At 39.2% G+C, this 19132-nt stretch overlaps 1 long non-coding RNA gene across 1 annotated transcript in view; it reads right to left on the reverse strand.

Annotated features, from left to right (window-relative positions):
- LOC127663599 (uncharacterized) overlaps nucleotides 1–14126 on the reverse strand; it is a 35173-nt gene extending 21047 nt beyond the window's left edge. Inside the window, exon 1 of the long non-coding RNA XR_007972996.1 lies at nucleotides 13847–14126. This is a non-coding gene — a long non-coding RNA (uncharacterized LOC127663599). The remainder of the gene's footprint in view (nucleotides 1–13846) is intronic.
- Nucleotides 14127–19132: the final 5006 nt, after the last annotated feature.

The following is a 19132-nucleotide window of genomic DNA, read 5'->3' on the forward strand; positions in this document are numbered from 1 at the left end:
CCACAGTCAAAATAAATTCTTCTCTAAGTTGCATTTGGCCAAGGTATTTTATCACAGCAAAAGAAAACTAATACATGGATAAATATAACAAAAAAATTTAAATGAATTTACAATCCCAACAAAAAATTTACAAAGTCTTCTAGTGGAAACACATGTGGAAATAAACATAGTCTAAGAATTTGAATAGGCCACCATAAACCAAGTTAGAGTAAGAAAGGAAAAAACTTGCACAACTTTTTTAAAAAGTAAAGGACTTTCTGTGCCTCTATTCTCTTATGGGGTGTAACCAAATTTCTTTGACAAACCAAACCCGTCCTCTAAGATTTTACTGTATCTCAATCCTATTCATCCTCTACTGATCTGGACTCCTGACATTCTCACGTTGCCTCACAGTTTCTTCCATCATTAAACCCTTCCAAATTGGAGGGCAACTCTTCAAGACATGGAATGAGACAAAAGAAAGTGAAACCATATGATTTAAGACAGGACATTTATAGAGAAGTTAAACATTGTATGCAGCAAGGACACTCCTTAAATTGTGGGAGTAAACTACTCAAAACACCTTCAAGAAATCCTTGAAACTCATTAGATTCACTAGGCTCCTCTTTTCCCAAGCATATGCATAATGTAAAGACTGCTGAGAGTTACTCTCACACATTCTGAGTTACCTAGAAGAGGCAGACACCAGCTAAAATGAATGCCCCCAGGGGGAGGGGGACGACGACTAGAAAGGACACCCCCAAATTGCTGAACTGCTATCAGGTTATAAAATGAAGCCCAGGTTTACAATTTTCATGAGCTGTCACCCGTCTGGGTGGCTTTACTGATATAGTGTCTTCTGAGTCATTTCTGCTTTATCACTGACTTTTAATTTAAATATTCTTGTAGGTTTGTTTGCTTTGTGGTCACTTTTGAGCCCCCCCATAAAAAATTTTTTTTAAAAGCTAGGGTGGTGGTTCATGCCTGTAACCTCAGCACTCAGGAGGCTAAGACAGAAAGATCTCCAAGCCAAAGCTGAGATAACTGGAACATAAAAATATTTTCGCTGGAAAAATTCAATAATAATTCAAGTAATTTTAATTACAACTTTAAAAACTCAAAATAAAAGAAATATTATAGTACCAGGATATGAAAAAAAATTACATACCTATTTAGTATACTTTGAAAGAGTAGATGCTGACATGAGAAAATTTAGTTGTTTGAAGAATGAAATATGGCAATTTGTAGCTGAGAGCTACAAATTAAGTTTTGGGCCAGCCTAAGCAAAGACTTTCTTTACATTTATGTGAATATATCTATGTGAGTTCCTCCTGTAGCTTCTATGGCACTTCTCCCTATGTAAAATGTTCTTTTTTTAAGATTTATTTATTTATTATATGTAAGTACACTGTAGCTGTCTTCAGAAGACACTCCAGAAGAGGGCATTGAATCCCATTACAGATGGTTGTGAGCCACCATGTGGGTGCTGGTATTTGAACTCAGGGCCTCTGGAACAGCAGTCAGTGTTCTTAACCACTGAGCCATCTCACCAGTCCCAGAAAGGTTCATTTTAATCTCATTGATAAAGACATTGAAAACAGAAACAACTTCACATGGATACAAACATTAAATTCCCCTAACCTGCAAGCCATTCTTTACAGAGTGAGGAAATCAAAGCCTCCATTAGAATAATGGTGGTTACTCTGGCTGTCCTGCTAAGAAACAAAGCTAGAGTATTACAATGCTGAGCAAACTTAGAAACACATTTTATAAATTAATTTTTAAATAAAAGTAAATACATATTTTTAAGTAAACAAGTAAATTATAGGATACTCTTTCAACATATTTGGGTATCTATTAAAAGTACTTTAATACCTTGTGTGTATTGTTTAAAAGCCTTCCCTGAATTGAATGATTCAGTAAGCATGATAATGGTAAGTGTGCAGTGACCTAACAAATATTAACTAACAAAAAATATACAACAATGTCTCAGATCCTGTTCTAAATTCATTGTCCTGTTCCCTGACCATAAGAGGTGAGGTGAAAAAAACAGAAGCAAAGGAAGCCGACCTGTAAAACCTTTCTAAAGCAATCAAAACTTTTAAAGCCTATCTTCTTGACTTAGAAATGGCTATTCCTAGAAGAGAAATAACTGGAACATAAAAATATTTTCGCTGGAAAAATTCAATAATAATTCAAGTAATTTTAATTACAACTTTAAAAACTCAAAATGAAAGAAATATTATAGAACCAGGATATGAAAAAAAATTACATACCTATTTAGTATACTTTGAAAGAGTAGATGCTGACATGAGAAAATTTAGTTGTTTGAAGAATGAAATATGGCAAATATATCATCTATCTCTTTAAAAAACAGAAAGTGGGTTGCAAAGATGGCTCAGTTGTCAAGATCACTTGTTGCTCTTGCAGAGAACCTGGGTTCAGTTCCCAGCATTGGCATAGTGGCTAACAAGCATCTGTAACTTCAACTCCAGGTCATCTGACAGCCTCTTCTGACTTACTTGAACTCCAGGCACACAGGTGTACAGACATACATTCAGGCAAAGAATTCATGTATGTAAAATAACAAATCTTCAAAACATTTTAATAGCAAAACAAAAACTAAATTCTTCAAGTGTATACATATAAAAAAAAACCCTTTTGACCCAATATTCTAGTCTATTATTCAAGAGTTCCAAAGTGCCAATATGAACCTAAGCCAATAAAAATTCTTAAATTTTTTTCAAAAACTACATAGTTTGCCCATGGTTCTGAAGGATGGAGACAGATAGAAGAACATGAACTGGTCAGCAAAGTGTAGGGAGCAAAATCCTCACAGAGGGGCTGAGGCGAAGGAGGAAGGCTAAATCTTCTGGGCAGAACCCCAGAGAGGAGCCAAGTCAGTGACCGATGAACGAGGAAGGTCAGTAGTGAGAAGTGGGACTAAAAACATCTGTCATAGCAAGAAGTCAAGAGAGAATGTCTAAAGTTGATAAACCAAAAACACAGAGACTATAAACATATCATTTAGAAGCATGGAGTTAAATCCCCAGGAAATCTGAACCAAAAATATTTTATGAAAGCAGTTGTCCCTAGGGAGCAGCAACAACTCTTTAGTAGCAGTTTATTAGTAGAATTTTAGGTATTTAATTTTTAGCTTTTATTATTGGTAAATTATATTTTATTCATTTTGTCTGAAAATACAACCAAAATTTTACTTATTAAGTCAGGGCAATAACTTATTTGACAGTGTTAGTCACCGACAAGATGTGGAATCAAACAAATCTACCGTAATTTGACCAGAATTCCTTTCTCCTAACAGAAACAAAAAATAGTATTGTTAGTAAATGTATCGTTTCAGTTATAAAACATTTGCTTATATGTGTATATATGTGTATACTAAAATGCTAGCCAAAATACCTTGCTGTTATTTTGTTTTGTTTATTTTATGAGACAGGGTGTCTGTGTGTATCTCTGGCTGTTCTAGAACTTGTTCTACAGACCAAGCTGACCTCAAACCCAGAGATCTGCCTATCTCTGCTTTCCCTAGTGCTGGGAAGACTTCCACTTCCACTTAGCCTACCTTACTGTTTCTATGATCAATTTAGCAGCCAGAGAAACCCCTATAAACCTAAATAAACAGGAAGGCTGTTTAAGAAGTGCACTGAGTAATGAATTTAACTCATGCACTAGACACTATTGTAAGTAAACTGATGACATTTAAATTTGGCTTGAGACCTGGCAGAACTTATGAGATTAAAAACAAAGTCCACTGTTAATTTTTATTAGAGGTAATAGGCTCTGGAGTGAGACTGTTTCCAAAGAAATCTGATGTTTTATTCCAACCATTTTGAAAGAGAGGAAATCTTTAACTTTCCTACTATTTCTGGATACAAACATGGCAGGTGTTGATAGAGTGCACTTCACTAATCTTCTAATTACAGAATAAAAGAGATCAGAAGCCTTGGGGCAGGGAACTGAGGGCTTTCTTTGCATGACTTACATTCTAGTTAGTGACACTCTTTATGTCCTCGAATACGGTATCAATCCATAATTACAGGTGATCTTCTTAATCCAATATAGACATGACAAGACATACTAAGAACAGAAATGTAACATTGCTTGTACAATATAAACAAGTTATAAAATTTAATGTGGGTCAGTATAGAGTACTTATCTCTCACATGAGAGGCCTCAGTCCAATCCTCAGGAAAAGAGAAAAAGAAAAAAAATGTATATATATATGTATGTATGTATGTATGTATGTATGTATGTATGTATATAAGCAAAGGTCATGTATCTGATAGATATAAAATTTTTTATCATACCAATTTTATAAATGATTTTAAATTCTTTACAGAATATCCACAGGGAACAAAGTTACAATCCTCAGATTATGTCATGAGGTATCACTTTAAATTGGCTAATTACTATTTTCATGTGTAAACACTTGTGAGGGGAAAACCCCACATTCTTTCCAAATATAAATGTGACCACTTGGCCACCTAATTAATAGCTGATGCCAAATAATAATGAAACTCTGTCTAAAATAACTGTCACAAAGCCAAAAGCAGACAAAGCAATTATATAAAATGGTTCATCAGAATGCTAGAAAAGCCATGATTTAAATAAAAATGAATATAGGTTTTATTAGCATGAATGAAAAGAAAATTAGACCTTTTTCTTTAACATATTCCTTTAAATTCAAGTGTGATCTAACATCACTGCTCTAAATTAAGTTAACTTTTTCCTGTTTGAAGGCTTCTCTAACTTGGTGAAGGGAGGCTTTGAAAAATACACCTGGTAGACTGGAGAGCGAGCTGTTTGCAAACACATCATGCCAGATTTGAACACAGTATTTACTTAAAACTTAACTAAGCCGGTTATTTTCAGTTTGGATATCATAAAACAATTTTCAGTTTTATCTCTGTTGGTGATGTTTTGTTCATGATGGAATGTCTAGAAGACAAATTTTCTCAATAATGTTTTTTCTTCCTTTCCTTTTGAGGTATTTATAAAACCAAAAACAATTATTTCTAGGTACTTAATTCCACCCTCCAGGGCATGAAGTATGTCTGTTATCATACAGAACACCTAGATTGCTTTTAAACTCAATGATAATTAAGGAACATCAAAGTAAACCCAAGCTGTTTCAGAGGGAACCTGCACCTATCATCTTCTGGCTACTGAATGACAAATTTCTTGTCCCCTGGAGTTCCACCAAGAGTTGTTAGCTGATTTTTCCCCTCCCCTAAACAATATAATGTTCTTTCTTAACATAGCCTTTACTCTTTTAGGGATCAGATAAGTCTAAGCTTTAAATGTAAACCACTGAAGGCAAAGAAAGCAAGGCCAGACACATGCAGCTACAGAAAACTTAAAAGCTCCTCCATGGCCAAGGCAAAAGAAGCAACGAGCAGAAGGAAAGATAACTCACAGAATGAGAGGAAAACATTTAAATTTCTGATATGACAGTAATATCCAAAATATATAAAGAACTCCTAAAACTCAAAAACTAGCAAAACCTATGTAATCCAATCTTAAAACGGACAAAATATCAAAAAGGGTCCTATGTCTACCTATCACACTCAACCCAAGAGAGCTGAGGCTAGAGGATAAATGGAAGCTACAGCTGGCTCAAGTCCATAACAGCTACTAGAAAGACTGAGGCAGAAGGATGGGAAATCCATGGGTCTAAAGCCAGCCTACGCAACTTCGTAAGACTTTGTCTTGAAATAAAACACATAGGAGCTGGACACACAGCTCCGTGGTAGAGTGATTATCTCAATGGCTGAGGTCCTAGATCTAATATCAGTACTGGTAGGTGGGAGGCTAAAAAGGAGCATCATTCCATTCCTAGATTTCAAGGCCAGTAGAGACAACAAAACCACAGAAGAGATATGTCACCTCACAGTTGTTATCACCATATTTATCATAAAATAACAGCAGGCATTGGCGACAACATGGACACACAAAATACAACACATAGACACTCTTGGCAAGAGCATAAAATGGTACAAATGTTATTAACCCCACCCCCAAAAAGGCAATTTCTCAAACTACAAAAGGCAGACTACCACATGGTATGATCCAGCAACCCTACGTAATAGTGTTATCCAGAAGGACTGAAAGAAGGAGGGAAAGAAACGCAGGGGTAAAGTGAGACCACGTTTTGGGGTTTGGTTTTTGTTTGTCTGGTTGGTTGGTTTTGCTTTATTTTTGACAACATTCCAAAACTGAGAACAAGGAAAATATTATGTAAGTTGGACTTCATCAAAATTAAAATGATAGACAGTGTTAGGAATGTTTCTGAGGGCCACTGTTGCTCACTGTCACTAGTATTGAGTTAACATTTAACATGTAATAACATCTTGTCTGGAAAAAAACATTCTTAAACTTCTTTCAAAAAATTTTAAATTGTTTCAAAGGGCATCAAAAATATAAGAAGACAGCTCACTGAATGGGAGAAAGTATTTGCAAATCTTGAATCAGATAGAGGATTGTAACCACACCGTATCAACAGCTTTTATACCTCAACTATAAAAAGACAATCTAGGGGAAGTGAATACCTCAGCAGGTAAAGGTGTTTGCCACCAGGCTTGAAATCCTGAGTTCAACCCCTGAAACCCACATGGTAAAAGAGAGCCAACATGCAACACGGGACACATAGTCCTAACTTTTACCACATATGTATTTTTTAAGACCACAAGAGGTTTTTTTGGTTTTTGGTTTTGGTTTGTTTTTCTGAAGACAACTCAAATGGACAAAAAGAAGGCCACATGATCCAACAATTCTTCTTAAAGGTATACATCCAAGAGAAATAAAAACATCTGACACTCTCCCAAATAAAGTTCTCAGCAGCATTATGCATAATAGTAAAAAATCCATAAATTGATGATGCTAAAAGAAACCGTGTATCCATATAATGGGGTATTATTAATGTACATTTTAAAGGGTGATTACATGGTGGTATGTGAGGTATCTCACAATAAAGCAGTTAAAACTAAACCACTAGGACTTATATCACCAAGCAGTTGTGGGGAGGCAGCCATAGAGATTACCAAACTGGTTGTTAGGCTAATAGGAATGAGCAGGCAGTGCCACAAAGAGAAGGAAGTGTATGCACAGAAACGCCGTAACTGAAGCCATTATAGTGTATGCTCACTTTAAACTCTGCTTTCCAAGGCAGACATCCCCAAACACTGAGTGGGTCAAGATTAGACACCAGAACCAATGGCATTCATGGTGATTCCCTGCCTTCTCCTCAACAATGAGGCTGAGCTGGGTGGCTAGTGAACCCCAGGGACCTGCCTGTCACTGCCTTCCCAGCCCTGAGAACAGCAGTGAAAGGTGCCACGCTGGCTGGCCCATTATACATGTTGGGGAGCAAGGTCAAGTCTTCATGCTCCTGTGGGAGGTGCTCTACCAACTGAGCTCTCTTCCAGCTCTGAGAGTTCATTATGATGTTTAAAATGAAATCTTTTCCACTCTACATATCCAAGTATTTGTCTTTATTATTATGTGAAAGTGACCTGTAATCATTCCTCTTCTCCTCCATATTTCAGCAAGCATGAAAACACATGTATAAAAACCAGGTGATAGCCACACTGTGCTATGGCAGCCACAGCAAAGCAGGAGCACAAGGAGATTCACGTGCTCCATTTTAAAACCAGATTTATAAAACATACAAATCCCCGTTAAAACATTTTTCACGATTTTGCAGTGACATTGTAAAAATTATGAGAGGTAAGTAACATAATCATTCACATATCTTTATTCCATACAAAAATAGTTGTAATGCACCATAATAGTCATCAGAAATAACATTTTCCCCTCCGAGGTTAAAGGAGAAAAGAAGACTTTCATTCCTGTCGAAGGTATTCAATTTTCCCCTCAAATGAAGTTTAGATGAAAACAATGGGACTGACAAGCTCCACAAGGCAGATCTTGGCAACTCTCAACTCTGTCTATCTCCTTGGCTGGTTAAGCAACATTCCTTCACTAACTGTTGGTCTTCGCAATAACTCCTACAAAGCTCATTGCTGCCTCTGACAGCCTATCCCCCATGTTGCGCATTTATTCCTGGGATGCATATCAACATGTGGCACATGTCCTTGACATGCACAGAAGAGCTGCACCCCAGGACAGCAGCATGCACGACAATAGTCTCCACTCTTGCTTCTTTGTGGTTGCTGGGATGTAACGGAGAAATCTAATAACTGTGACAGTGGGGCCTTTCGGGTTCTCCTTGCCTTTGCAGACAGGGAAGCTGCACAGACGCTAATGAAAGGTTAAATGAATAGGGATAGCTGACAAGACATACAATAAAGAAGGAGCTTGGTAATCCACAGACACTGAGCAGAGATCAAGCAGAGAAAGGACAGCACATTGCCGAGTCACAATATGTAAAACAGCTTGCTATACACAGAGGCTGTGTGTCTGGGTACACGTCTGGCTTTGGACTAAGGGGAAAAAAGATACTAAAAAGGAATTTCAGTATGGGGCACTTTTGGCAAATGTTAAGGTCATAATAAGAGAAAAATGTTTTTGTGTGGGCTGTTACATCTCTGTACTAAACACACAAAGAGCAGGGACAGTGAACTCATGAACCCCAGGTACAGGACAATACTGTACATTTTGATAAGTCTTAAATCCTGTATGTAGAAGACAGACTTGACGTGATTCTCACTGGTTACACACACATGCAGTGACTCATTTAGCAGTTCCACATCCTGCCTTCCATGTGGAGGGATCCCTGATAATGGAGTTCTGGTCCTTAGCTTGTGTAATCGATTACACTTCAACTGAAACCCGCAAGTATCTTGGACTCTGTAAAACTGCCAGCAGTTGCTATAAAGAACTTACCAGGCTGGCAATTTGTAAATTTCAAAACAAAGACCTTATAATTTCAAGGGGCTACAACTGTGAAAGCGCTTTAACCAGAACTCTTGGTTGCAAAGCTTAGCTTTGGCCTGTCTCCCCACACCTTCAAGGTTGTATTTCTGTAGGAACAAATCCTAAATCAGTAGACCAAAACAATTTAAATTACTTCTGGAAAAGTGAAAATGCTCCAGAATGTCTAAGAAACTGCAGTAAAAAGGACAAAATTTACATTGTCATATACATAATTTCTAAAGAAAATGGTACACTTCTGTTTTGGCAACAACTTTTAAAATGACATGTCTGTATTACTGCTCTTATGCATATTCATGAGTTAGAATATAGGCTCACAACAAATGGTAAAGGAATACTGAGAACGTGTTTTAAAACAAGGGAGGCTCTTTGAACACCCAAATTAAATTATAGCTGAACTTTTGAGTGGACTGAGGGTTCTAATAAGCAACAAATAAAGACTTTCATTGGCTAGCAACACAATGAGAGCTACTGTGCTAAGAAGACAAATCTGGGCAGTTTATATCCCTGGATATAAGATTTACTTAAATGGTAAATAAATGTCAAAGTAACATCCCTAAAAAGTAATATGTAAATAATGAAGATCAATCACCATCACTGATTATTTAATACAAACATATCACAAATGTTACTGGTTGGACTGATTAACAAATGCCAAACAGGAAGTAAGAAAACATTCAACTCTGATGTCTAAATGTAGCTTATTTACTGATTAAAAATATACCAAGTTTTAAAATGATTTGCCTTCTATGGTGACAACACAAAGCTTCCTTCTTTTGAAGGAAAGTTTTCTCCATAATCTGGAGTTGAATGCAGAACTACTTGGAAACATCATCCACAGGGAGAAGTAGCTGTCTCGTGACCTGGAGTAGGGTAGCATGCTCCTCAGGGGCTGGATGGGAAGCTGCTTTTAATGGCACCTGGAAGGTGGGCCTGACAACCTGAGAAGGGCTCCTTCAGCTGGCACACTGGCTACACAGTCTCAAACACTCAGAATGTTTGGTTGCACCTTACAGCATTCAAATCACCTACAAGGTAGTCCTAGAAAGCTTAGCTGATTCCTTAACTGTTTTCAATGGAAATTCTGTTGCTTTCACCACTGTGTACACACACACTGTGTGTGTGTGTGTGTGTGTGTGTGTGTGTGTGTGTTCGTGTGTGTCATGTGTCACCTCCAAGCCTAAACTCTAAGCCAGTTATTGTGCAACATTCTGACTGCCAGAGTTCTTTTTTTAAAAACCATAAGTATATCTAATAAAATCATGAGGCTCCCTCTAGCTCTTTAGAGAGCTTACTAACCAGCTATACTATGTAACTCCTGACCAGCAAGAGATGTTGCAGGAGAACAGCCGTTTTCAACTCTGTTTCTTGACAGGATGCAGATGGTAAATGAGACCATCTGCAGAGGAATTCAGAAAGCACCGCTCCTTTATACATTCATCACGTTAAGACTATTAATTGCTCCCAACCTAAGCTTTATGTACAAGGGCTCTATAGTGAAACTGTAACCTGTATCAACTATGCTCACCTTGTATAAAATGAATTTAAATCTCAAAAACCAACATGTAAGCATTTCAAAGAAACCCAACTTGTAACCTGCTCTCAATTTTAAAAGCCTACCTTTAAATTTAAAAAGGAAAACCTCAGAGAGAATAACCTGATCTATGAACAGGGTGTCTGTGGAATTTATGTAAAACAAAGATACTGATGGTAATTCATAGAAAAAATCTTCATGCACCATAATAATTATACACAATCCTGTTAATGACTTTTTATTGTTTAATCTTTTCAGCAATTCAGTATTGAATATTTGGGAATTGTACTTATTTAGAAGACTATAAATAACATAGTTGCAATATGCCATTGATGTTTTGTCCGTCTTCCAATAGCCATAAAAGCCACTATTACCCTGGCAGGTCAGGCCAAGCAAGTGAGTGCGAGCATTGCTAAATCAAACTCTTTATCCTTGCTGAAGCCACCTTTCAAACATTTACAAAATATTTAAAATAGCCCTGAGGCTTAACTCTAAATTTAAAGTAAGGGAAACCGCTAGCTTCATCACCTACTTTGGACTCCCTTAATCTAGGAAATATTCCCAGGAACAACAAAAAAGAATAGCTCCCTCTCCTCTCCCACCCCCACCCCCCCCTTTTTTTTTTGCCAATGTCCAATTTCTTCTTTTCTGAAAAGTTGTATTGTCCAATTTAAGTTGCTCTGCTAATTTCAGTCCCTCAAGGACTAACTTGGAAGGCAAATAAAATACAAGAAAAGATCAATTTGCTGGGAAAGATCAAATGAGAAAACTGTGGGGACAGCACCAGGTCAGCGCATGGAGAACTAAGCAGACCTGTTCTTCATTAACTGCAGCTCTCTGGGGACATCACACACTACCTGTCCGTGGGCTTTATTGAACCATCTAACCTGCCTCTCTGTTCCATTCTTCTGGGCCCAAGTGAATCATATCCTGCTGCTGACAAGTTAGCAGGGGACTGCGGCTGCAACATGAAAGTACTTTTCTTTCTTGTCTAAATCAGGCAGATTTTTGAAATGACAACACAGCACTGACTCATGACATGGCAAGATGAAATGAGAGGACTGGGCCGGTCTTGGAGCTCCGCTGATAAAAGTAATCAAATGACACTCATGGAATGCAAATTGGCATTCTTGACTGCAGCAATTGCACAACCAAGAAACATCCCTGACAGCAAGCAAGATTAGGACAAAATGTTATGTAAAGCACTGAACTCAGAAACTCTCACTTGAAAATTCAAACTGTAATACTTACATTTTAATATAGCAACAGTCAGCCCTGCTTTTTGCCTGCTCCTTTTTGTAATCACATATCCCTGCCTGACAGATAACTCACATCTCAGGCAGAAGAGGGTAAGTCAGGTATTAGCAATACACTACTACTATTAATATTTCCTCAATATTTTTAAAAGTCACATGAGGTTGGTTTTTACCCAAAGTTTTATATACAAACCCAACTTAATATTCTCAGAGGATTAGGGGGTCAAGGCATTTCAGACATGCTTCCAGAAAGATCCTCTACACAAAGTTCACATTCAGGTTTACTAGCCCTTCCCTCAGGTGAAGACATTCCTATGCTTTGGTAAAGTAATTAGCAGTCTGGATTTTAAATCCACTGCTCTCCGGGAACAGAAAGAGTACCTACAACTCAGAACTTCATTAAAACTGAACAAGTTTAAATGAAACGGCTGCAAATATGATATAAAATACAGAGCCTTTAAGGGCTCACAAAGGATTCTCGTGTGGATGATTCCAAAGAGCGAAAGGAAGTTCTATCAAACTTACACAAGGCTTAGTCTAGAGGAAAAGTTCAGAGCAGAAACACTTAGTGTCAGAAATAAATTCCACCTAAAGCATGTGTGTCTGTGCACAAAACCATCTAAACGTGCAGAATAGAAAACGGTGGGAGACAAATGGACTTAGCCACCGCTCAGTGATTAGTATATGGGAACAGCTCTGTTCACAAATAGTAACACTGGCCAGGGGAAGAAAAGGCATGCAACTGGCTTTTATAATGTTCTGTAAAATGCCGTTACAAGAAATTCTCCAGCTCTAAGCAGATACATTTCATATTTTGTTTTGATCCCTCACTTAAACACAGGATCCAACAACTACAAGTGTTCAAGAAGTACTTAAAAATTAATAAAACAGGTCACTTTCTGCCACTATAATCCTGGGTACACAGGACTATTTTATGATGTCTTTTGTACATCAGTTTTACAACAGCTTGACTCTAGGGTAAATGGGATGCATCATAAATCGCACGCTGCTTTCAAAACCTCTTTAATTTCTGTCAGCGTTACTGTAACCGCAGTCCTAGGTGCATTTTGTACGTGTGTGTGTGTGTGTGTGTGTGTGTGTGTCTGAATTTGACAGTACCATCTCCTACATTCCAGTTGTGACTTTGATCTCTGAAACAAGAGATGTCACATCAGGGGGAAGGGAAGGGAGAAAAATGTCAACCTGCTATCACCCCGTTTCTTATACATCCCATGTACACAGGACCCACTCTGTATCTGAGCCCCCAAGTGGGGCTAACAACAGCGACACTGGGTGGTAGGGAACTCCAAGAAAAAGCGTGGTCAAGCCCCATTTCTAACAAATGAGCTCCCAAAAGCAGACAGTGCTTCCCAGCTGCAGAGAAGCCAGTCCTTCCAGGGGTTGTGCTGGAGTCTCCCTGTGCTGTGCCATCCCGTTTCCTCCACCACTTGGCACTTACAAGTAGTTGGTTTTTTTTTTGTTTGTTTGTTTGTTTGTTTGTTTGTTTTTTAATCTTTGCCTCATCCCACTGGAGATTCCGTCTAGTTTTGTCCTGAGCTCCAACACCACTGTATTTTTTTTTTAATTCTGCCCCCCTTTCACGTCTCAAATCCTTCCGTCCATTCGGCATGTATGTAAACGCAGTGAGCTGGCTGCTTCAGAACCGCACTTCAGGAAGGCACACACGTGTCTGTCTAGCAGGATATGACTGGCCACATCTGCGTCCTCCGCAGCCGCACGGGCATCGCTGCGGTCCCCACGCAGGCCGCGCCTGGGCCCCCTGCACCCTCCCTCCCCAGTGCCCAGCCGCAGCTCGGGGCTCTGAACAGGCCGGCAAGTTGGGAAAGTTGCCGCGGGATCCGGCAGCTCCGTGTATCCCGGGTCCCCACGTCCCGCGCCCTCTGGAGTCCCCAACTGCCCGCCGCTCACCTAAGGCGCAGGGAAGCCCTCGCTCCCGTCTGCCCGCCCACCCGCCCGCAGCCACCTCAAAAACTTGGGGCCAAGTTGAGGGGTGGGGGTGGATTTCGGGAGCGCCGCCGGCTGCCCGCCTCCTCGTGCCGCCGCACTAGAGGAGAACGCGGCCCTCCGTGGCCCCGGGGCGTCCCGCCCGGCTCTGTCCCCACCCAATGCAAACGCAAGCGGAGAGGAGGTGGCAACTTCTTACCGTCTCGGCAAGCTGGTCCTCAAGTGCAGCCCCCACCTCTTGGTCTCCTCTTAGCGGCCGCGCCCCTCGGCCGCCTCAGCTCTCCACTCGGCCTGCTCCCTCCCCACCTGGCCGCTCCGGGCCATGCTCGCTGCCCGCGCCACTCCCCACCCGCCCACGCGCGTGCACTCTCGCCGCTGCCCCTCAGCGCTCAGGTGACTCATTTACACCCGCGCCCAGGGTCGCGCTCGCTCCCTCTAGCTCAGAGTTGTCCCAGGAGGGGGGCTGCTGGCAAGGCGAAAGAAAGCCACAGCGTGCGCGCGCCAAAGCCACAGCGCGCGCGCGCTGTGAAAACGTCTTCTCTCTGGCCTGTGCATGTAAAACCCCAGATTTCCCACCTGTCTTAGCCTCTCCTTTATATGTGTTCAGGAGTGGTTCCATCTATGAAGTGAAGATGGCGATGTGTGTGTGTGGGGGATGACGTGTGCTCTGTAGTGTCATGTGTGAAGTTCTGTGGTGTATGTGTGCTTCAGAGTGTCATGCTTATCAACCTTGTGGGTTCCAGAGCCCACATTATGGAAAAAAATTACAAAAAAGCTGAACCCCAAGAGGAGAAAATCTCTGTTAATATCGGTTATCCTACTGAAAAGTCTTGAGAAACTGTGAGTTCTTGCCATCTCAGAAAGCAGGATGACTTAAACACCTATCATTACAATGGCCAAAACAAAGGTACCACTCCTTGTCTACCGGGGTGGTAGATGAAAATCCATGCTGAGACTCGGGAAAGGAAGCTGAGCTGGACTCTCCCACCAAAGAAACAACTACCTCCACAAGGCAAGTATGGGCATTCCATGGGGAGGAAGAGGTCCACCTCCCGATTTTCATCTGGCCTTGCTCCCATGTATCAAGTTAATGTTTTAGCTCAGTGAAAGTAATTACCAGCCAGGCTCTGCAATCCATCATTCACCCTGGGCATTCCTGCTGATTCTTTCTTTGGTCTCTAGGACCCAAGAATCTCTTCTGTTGATCTGTAAGTGCAAAGGAAAGGTTTGGTTGTTACTAGTTTCTTGCTATTCTAAATTTCTGCCAAGTAATTAGACTAGAAAATGAACTATTTTCAAGTTTTTTAATTGAAGCTATGGGGGTTAGAGTAGTCATAGCCTCTAACAAAAATAAGATTAAAACCATACATCTTTGATGCCCCTCCTCCCACACACACACCTCTTCCAAGTAGAATGGACAAATGTAATCTGACTCTAGACAGTGAGCTCAGGGACTTGATCCAAATCATCCTCCTTCTAATTTAGGTCATTTGGCAAGAATACCTTAGTAAATTAGCAAACTGCATATAAATTTACAAAAGGTATTCCTATATCCTCATATCATCCAAAAGAAAAGCATTATTGGAATCCTCACTGCATAGACAATGAGTGGAAAGTTCAGAGGTTAGATGCACTATCCCCAGGAACACATTTCACAGGTTACAAAACAAATTTACCCACTCAAAACATTAGGCTTCTATACATCTTTCCACTTAACTATAATACAGGACAGCTTACATGAGTTCTAACCAGGAGTAATATCCAAAATTGATTAGCTCTTTGGCGTTCATCACACACTAGGCATTGTTTATTTTACATACTCCACTAAACTACAGACGTGACAAAGGCATTCTAAAATTCCCCCTCAATGCTGCCTACCATGCAAGTCTGTTTCCTTTACATAAGTACATTGATTAGCAATATAAATACAAGTAAATATAATAAATTTATAGATACATATGTATGCATATAATATATAAAAGACCTATGTCGTAATAATCACAGTAATGGTAAGTTAAAATACATCAGTTTAAAACATTCTGTTTTTGGTGATCAGAAACCCTATGGATATAGGATCTGTGGCTATACACACTACCAATCTAAACATCAAATGGCTGTGTGTGACAGCTAGCTTGTTCAGACAATGCTTCATTTGACAATGGACCATGAGAACACGGTGGTCCCACAGACTGACATGAAGCAATTTTTATAAAATGATCTAATGTACACATAGTTGAAAAAGAAAAAAAAGAAACTGAAGGACAAGAAAACAAAGGCCTTATTGTTGGAGCAAAATATTGATGGTAAATTATCTGCTTACAAATAAATCTATGATTAAAAAGAAGAAGGAGAGAAACCAGAAAAACTACTACAGACACATTTGTGCCTGAGGAGGAGGCAGTCCTCAGAAGGGCTTGAGAGACGGTGCTAAGCAAATGGGCATCTTCATCTTGTCACACCCACGGACGACTTTCCAGGATGACAAGATATGATTCTGACATTGTTTAGACTTCAGCTCTTATATTAGCTTTTAATCAGAAAAAGGTTTTAAATAAAAAATGTCTTGACAACAGTCAAATAATCTTGTACAATGTATCCATATATTAATCTAAGTATAAGATTCAAACATTTAAAAATAAGTTTTAAAAAATGCAAAGATTCAGTAACTTGATTAATTACTAAAGAACTACCCAGTACTCCCAGAGCTCCGAGGGACTAAACCACCAACCAAAGACTACACATGGAGGGACCCAGGGCTCCAGATGCATATGTAGCTGAGGATGGCTTGTTGGACACCAAAGGGAGAAGAGCCCTTGGTCCTGAGAAGGCGAGATGTTCTAGTATAGGGGAATGATAGGACAGGGAAGAGGGAGTGTGTGGTTGGTGAGCAGGGGGAGGGGGGAAGGGTTAGGGAGTTTTGGGGGAAAGCAGAACCAGGAATGGGGACAACATTTGAAATGTAAATAAAGAATACAAATAATTAAAAAACCGATCTACGTGCAGAGAGCTTACAAAGTCTACAGTAGTTTGTTATAATGCCCCAGGTCCTCAAAGTCACACACCATTCACTCACCAACTCACCACGGCTTTAGGTTTGTAAACTCCACTCATAGAAGTGCACCCTATGTATGCTTGATTTTCAGCATCTCTACTGTGTTCTTTTTGTATCTTTTCTGTGTTCAGATGTTTTTAAATATAAAAATATCTGTTCTGGTTGGCTACAATATGCAGAACAGAAATACGCTGTATAGTCTTGTGACTTAGGAGCAAGATAATGTATCACATAACCTTAAGGAATAGGCCACACCATCTAGGACTGTGAAGATTATTCAGTGATGTTCACATAACAATTCAATCTAAATGTCGTGGCATGTTCCTGAGGTTTAGCGACATGAGAGCACAAATAACACCACACCTCTCTTTGTCATTGAATGAAACCAAGGCACCAGGATCTACAAACAGAACAAGCAACATCTTCTTTGGTGTATAAAAATTAACTTCATTACACATACTATTTTTCTTATTTCCACTCTGTATAATTATACACAACCTGAAAGGTGTGCTAAAAAGGAAGAAGTCAGCTGTAATCCCAGAAATGAGAGATGCTGAGATCTGCTTTTCCTCCTAGCCATTTCCTCTGATAGACTATTCAAAATACTTCCCTTCCCACAGAAAGCTGGAATACTATCGTGATGGACAGTAGTAAGATAGATAACACAGTCTAGAAGAAATGGATTTCATTGCACTTACAGCATTGGCTCAAACTCCTAACTAAAGATACAAGGCAAACTGGAGGATCTATGTATTAAACTCCTTTGGAAAACTAAGAAAGGAGGCAACCTAACTACTCAAGTGTGACACCCATAAAACAAGAATAAATAAGAATCTACAGTGAGTACAGAGAGGTACCCCCTGTTGGAATTGGTTTTGTTCCTCAAAACCAGTTTTTTACTTTCTATTTTAGCATTGAAACTATAAACTCTTAATTATTTTATCAATGAGAAATTTAGCTCAGTCCCAAAAGTGGGGGTGGGCATAAAAAGTCCTGTTTTCTTCTCAAAATTACTGTCAGAGAACACTAAGGAAATACTACCTAAGTGTAGCACGTACGCCTTTTCCCCCTTCTTGCACAGCTATGTAGCCTTAGCCCTCTAGTACATGAAACAAATAACTTACAAGGAAGGTCAAGTGCAGATTGATCAGCTCTGCACATGTGAAAATGGACTTCAACGGAACCAGTGGCCTGCAGTGATAGGAGCCCCTGGGACACAAATGTGTTTTAAACATTTTCATTGATCATGTATGTATGTCAAATGTACCTGTTTAAAACACACTCATATAGAAGAAAAATGCTTTTTGTACTACTTACCACTGAGTAAACAAACACAAGTTTTAAATAATTTTCAGTGCAACAGACCTGGAATTTTATTCACCACAGCCTAGTGATTTTAAACGTCCTGTGACCCTCTTAAGTGCTGCCAACATCAACATCTGGTACCTGCACAAAGAAAACAGATTCTAAAGGATTCTTCAGAACCCTTTCAATTTCATCATATGCTTAATATGTTTCTAAGATTTTTTCTCTTCTTTCTGATACAGCAAAACATAAGTACTTTTTTAAAAGAAGTAAGAAACTGTTCTAAGAGATAGCTGAAGGTTGAAAAAATAAGTATCTGAAATCGAGTTGTTGCTTATTTCTTCACCCCTCTAAAGAGTTTATAAACAGGGATCTTAAAAAAATAAAAACTAAAAAATAAACAGGGATCTTTAATCTGATTAAACTTCTGAGTAGGACCACCCCCTACAAATACATGAATATGAAGAAGAGACACTGAAACCCAAAGCATAGCCTCCACGCATGTATTTCTTCTTCCTCTTGTATTTTCTAGCACAAGGATTATTTTATGACCACACCGTTCAAAGATTGTAAGAAAAATGATCATATCACTGTGGAGGACTATGACATACACTGTTTTCCAAAGCTATACACTAACAAACTGTGTTAGGAATCTCAAAAGAATCCAATAATTATTAACTAAACTAAAATACTTAATATAGAAGTTCAAATTGACTTCCAAAAAGTAAATCTTGCTATAGGGGAAATCAACTACATATCAAAAAGAAGTGACCTGAAGAACATTTTTTTAAGCTAAATAACTCTAAGATACCTTCTTTGGTTTAAAAAACTGTAGGAAAGTGTAGGAAGTAGGAAAACTACTTCCCGATTGCACATCATCTGAAATGAAAGAATCATCCCATACTGTGTACTTTCAAGACAGTTGCCTGGAAGTTCATGTCTATGGAAACCCCCTCCCTATCTGTGCTTCTGAATCAAGTCTGAATTATCACTGTGTAAGTAAATCAGCCCATAAAAATTTTCCTCTGTTTCAATATCATCAACTACTAATACACAGGACATACAATGGGGAGTTCACAGCTAATGCATCATTTTCTTTTCTCAAGCACTCATGCCACACCACATACC

Source organism: Apodemus sylvaticus, chromosome 13, assembly GCF_947179515.1.
Source record: "Apodemus sylvaticus chromosome 13, mApoSyl1.1, whole genome shotgun sequence".
Classification (NCBI taxonomy): Eukaryota; Metazoa; Chordata; class Mammalia; order Rodentia; family Muridae; genus Apodemus; species Apodemus sylvaticus.